Here is a 5,036-nt window from a genome sequence, read left to right on the forward strand (position 1 = left end):
TAAAATAAAATAAGGGGGTTGTAACAAATCTGAAGTTAGTCACAGGTATCTGAGGGCTATTTCAATATTCTGCAAAAGAACACTGATGCTGTTATTTCATAACAGTGATACTGATTATTTCAGGGTGTGCCACAACAGTTATTGGGACACATGTCAGACAGTCACGTGCTCAAGCTGAGCAGAGACAGTATGTGCTCTGCTTGGCAACCATTCAGGGCAGCAGCCAAAATTAAGCAGCAAAGTGTATTCGAAGGGATATTTCTGCTGAAAAGGTTGGAAACCACCAGACTAGATCACTAGGATTGTTATGCTGCTTTCGCAGTGACATCAGGAGAGATAACTCCCCTCTCCGTCTTCCTGCTGCCTACACCTTATCTGAAAGCCAGGTCTGGAGATGAGTCAGAGTTGAGCTTACAGCTTCATCTGGGAGCTGTGGGTGAGGATGCCAGCTAGACCCATGAAGCCCAGAACACAGACAGGAAGTAGTCCCAAGAAGTAGAAGAAACAGGCCATATGCCTCCAGGCCAGTGGAGGAGGCAGGGCCGATGCTTAGTCTTATTAGGTTCTATTTTCACTTCTATAAACTTACATGTTTTTATTTGAGACTTGCTTGTTCAGCTGCAAGGCCCAGAACAGCTTGTGACAAAGGCTGTTCCTCATGCTGCTGTTGGGGATTGGGCATCCAACACATCCCTTTTTAATCTTTCATTAGAGATTTAAATTTATTGCTGCCCCCACAGGCTTTGTGTTTCTTTTCCACAGCGAGCTCTTCCACCAGGTTTTAATCACACGGTCGAAGTAATTGAATATCTTATATAGGTTAAACGTATATAAATTCTGAATTCAATCAAACTGTATGCATTTTATCTAGATAATTCCACTAATTCTTAAATTAAAACTTTTGTCTAAAAAGCTTCTAATAATCTTCACTAAAGTTATTTATCATTTAGTGATATAACTAGACACAAGTTTTATCATATATGTTATATTGGATATACGCTTAGTTTTATATGTTATATATGCAAATACATTTTATTATAGTATAGATCTTTTTTTTAAGTTTATTTATTTATTTTGAGAGAGGGCACATGCAGGTGCGGGAGGGACAGGGAGAGAGGAGAGAGAGAGAGAGAGAGAGAGAGAGAGAGAGAGAGAGAGACCCCCAAGCAGGCTCCACACTGTCAGAGCAAAGCCCGACGCAGGGCTCAATCCTGTGAATCAGAAGAGCATGACCTGAGCCAAAACCAAGAGCTGGATGCTCAATCAACTGATCACCGAAGTGCCCCATATAGTATAGATCATTAATACAACTTGTAATAAAATTTATGCAATAAAAGAGCCCTTGTGTACCTGTAGGTCAGCAAACCTCAAGGACAGAAAATCATACTTGGACACAAAAACCTTTAAGAATCAACAGTAAGTAGCTGAGTTGAGGTAGCAACGTATATAATCAAGTTGCAAAAGCTTATAAAAGTGCAGCTGATGAGATTATGCTAGGGTGTCTTCCATATTGTATGTAGAAATCTAAGGAAGCTCCCAAATCTTGGGTTAAAATTTAATTTAAACAAAATACAGTTTCTACACTATGATATTGCAATTTATATTGCAGAGGATAATGAAACTTTAATAAAAAGAAAGCCAAAAAGCAAAAAAAAAAGAAAAAAATCAGCCATTGTTTATTTAGTACTGTGTATTCCACCCACATCTACACACACACACACACATGCACGCACACACGTTAAAAAGTCAGACGGTTTTCAGGGAGTTCGGCAGAGGATTGCCGAGTGAGGGCCTGTGGGGTGGGGGGACTGATTGTCCCCATTGTCAGTGTCTCTCTGCAGGACTACATATTGAAAACAATGTCTGGAAGCTTCTACTTTGTAATTGTTGGCCACCATGACAATCCAGTATTTGAGACAGAATTTTTGCCTGCTGGGAAAGCAGAATCCGAAGATCACCCTCATCCTCTGAACCAGTTCATGGCTCACGCTGCTCTCAACCAGGGATGAGAATATGGGGCTGGCCAACGACATGTACTAGGAAACTGGGGACAGGGTCAATGAGTGGCTTGCCTCAGCACTTGTTCCTGCAGATCACATGAGATTGTGCTTCATGAAACAAGGCAAGAAGATGGAATAAAGAACTTCTTTACCGATGTTTATGATTTATACAGAAAGTTTGCAACGAATCCATTTTATGAAGCCAATTCTCCTATTCCATCAAATGCATTTGACAGAAAGTTCAGTTTCTTGGGAAGAAACACCTTTTAGTTGAATGCAGAAAATTTGGAAATAAACATGTCACACAATGGGGTATTCTCAGGAATGTGGGCATTCTAAGTAACTTGATTAAATAGTCTGAGAAAGTTTCAGAAAAAAAGAAGTCAAAGTTTTACAAAGCTTATAATGATGAACACCTGGTCCTAGCCCTACCCTCTCGATTCTCAATTTCTGCCTCCCCAAGGCAGCTACCTACAACTCTTTTAGTTGTTTTCTTCAGATACTTAACTCCTTATTTCTGAACATGCTTCTTCAGCTATTTTTTGATCTTTTCCAGTTTAAACATCACCCCTTAACCATCTACGAGAGATCATTTAGCTCCATTACAACTCCTCCCCAGTACACGCACACTTCCCCTCCCCTCATCCTCCTAGCAGCAACACATCATCGTATTTGATGAGACCGTAGGGTTACACTCTACTGAGCCATTTACTATACATAATAACATTTTCTTTTTTATTACAATGTAAATTTTTTCCTCTGTATAAGAAATAATCACTAGTTTACCACCAAACTCTCCACTAGAAGTACATATTTATAGCTCCCAAAGTCTTAAAATACATCAGATAATCTAGTGTATATCTGTGTGTGTGTGTGTGTGTGTGTGTGTGTGTGTGAGAGAGAGAGAGAGAGAGAGAGAGAGAGAGAGAGAGAGAGAGAGAGAGAGAGATTTCCCTCCTGAAGTACTCAGTTCCTGATTCAGATTCTAGAGTGATGCATAGCAGATTCCTTGGGATTTATGTTCTACCATGAATCATGGAATTCTTATTTCTCTTCTGTCCTGAATCCCTGGTCTCCTAGTTCTGGCCCATTTTCCAGGAGCACATCCTTTAGTAACTTTCTGAGAAATGAGACATTGTCTAGAAGATTGTTTCTTAGTTCTTAGAATTAATCTTATATTATTTATCAAATTCTTTCTTTTCTTCTGTTTTCTGTTCTTTCTTTCTGTAAATTTCATTATTCTGATAGTAAACATTCTGGACTGAGCCTCTAATTTAATTTTTTTTCCTAGTTTTTCCATTTTATTGCCTTTTCACTCTACTTTCTGGAAAGCTTCTTGACCTTTATGTTCCAACCTTTTTTCTTTTAAAACTTTTCTCCTATCCTATTAAAAATTTTCAAATCCCTCTGAGGATGCAAAGACATTAACGATATTGATTTTTAGAAGTTCTCTTCTTCCTATATTGTCACTGTTTTGGTTTTTGTCTTAGGTATCAGAGATTTTCCCCAAATGTTTGACCATCTTAGGCTATCCAATCATGTTTAAGAGCGAAACCCTGAAAAGCTGGCTGGCAGCTGTGTGCTGGGTACTGAGTCGTGTTGAGCAGCGGGCCTTGTAGTGTGGTCTAGCAGAGGTCTGACTGTTTTTGTTAGAGGATCCCAGCTGTTTGTATCTATACGAAAAGTGATTACCAGTTTATTAGCAGTTCAGTACGAAGGAGGCTGAGTGTCTTGCTGGTTTGGATATAGATTTCCAATTAATCTCCCTGTCGCCCCCAGCTGTGCCTCTTTCTGAGACCAGAGTCCCTTTGGCTTTAACTCACTTTAGAGAAAAGCCACTCCATTCCATGACAGATGGTGTGGTGTAGGGGGTAGGGTGGGGTGTCCTCTGGCTGCAGGGGCTAAATGGGCATATTTAGGAGTTCAACTAATTTTTAACCTATATTTAATCAACTCCTTTTCAGGTTTCTGGCTCAAGAAAAAGCTTGCTTTTCCCGTCATCCCAGCCTCAGGCATTAAGCTTTCTGAGGTTTGTTTATAACTGTCATTCCTCCTTCTGCTATCCAGCTCACAAAGATTTGTTGATATCCTTCTTTTATCTCTTTACCACATTTCTTGCCCTGTAGGTTTTATTCTTTTTTTAAAAATTTCAATGTTTATTGATTTTGAGAGAAAGAGAGAGGGAGAGAGTGGGAGAGGGGCAGAGAGAGAGGGAGACACAGAATCTGAAGCAGGTTCCAGACTCTGAGCTGTCAGCACAGAACCTGACGCAGGACTCAAACCCACAAACCATAAGGTCATGACCTGAGCCGAAGTCGAACACTCAACCGACTGAGACACCCAGGCGCCCCTCTAGGTTTTATTCTTAAAAAACAAACAAACAGGGGTGCCTGGGTGGCTGAGGCAGTTAAGCATGTGACTTCGGCTCAGGTTCGTGGGTTTGAGCTCCGTGTTGAGTTCTGTGCTGACAGCTTAGAACCTGGAGCCTGCTTTGGATTCTGTGTCTCCCTCTCTCTCTGCTCCTCCCCTGCTCATGCTCTTTCATATTCTCTCAAAAATAAACAAACGTTAAAAAAATTAAAAGAACAAACAAAAAAACCTTTCTGTCACATTTTAGTGAAATTAGTGAGAGAGTGGAGAGAACGTCTTATGCTTAACTGATTTCCTTACCGTTTCTCCAAATTCAGTTTTGAAACAAAACCTACCAGTACTCAACACCTTCCAAAGGTGTGCCACTGTGACTGAAATAAAACAATCTCTTCACTGTGATCTGTGGACTTCTGTTTCTTGAACTCAACCTACCAACCTCATTTCTTTCTCTCTTTCTTTTGTTCATTTATTCATTCTTTTTTCTGGTCCCCAAGTCTTTGCACTTGCAGTTTCCTTCACCTGTAAAGATATTTTCCCCCAGATATTTACATAACTGGGTCCTTCTTGTCATTTAAGGCAAAGATCACTATTCATTCCCCAATAGCTCTTCCTTGGAAATAGAACCTCCAATTTTTAGCTTGGCAAATGGCTGTCTAGATCAAAGAC

General features: G+C 40.1%; 1 pseudogene; it reads left to right on the forward strand.

Annotated features, from left to right (window-relative positions):
- Positions 1 to 1,859: 1,859 nt before the first annotated feature.
- On the forward strand, positions 1,860 to 3,619 carry LOC115290661 (annotated as a pseudogene).
- The last annotated feature ends 1,417 nt before the right edge of the window (positions 3,620 to 5,036 follow it).

This window comes from Suricata suricatta, chromosome 4, assembly GCF_006229205.1.
Source record: "Suricata suricatta isolate VVHF042 chromosome 4, meerkat_22Aug2017_6uvM2_HiC, whole genome shotgun sequence".
Taxonomy (NCBI): domain Eukaryota; kingdom Metazoa; phylum Chordata; class Mammalia; order Carnivora; family Herpestidae; genus Suricata; species Suricata suricatta.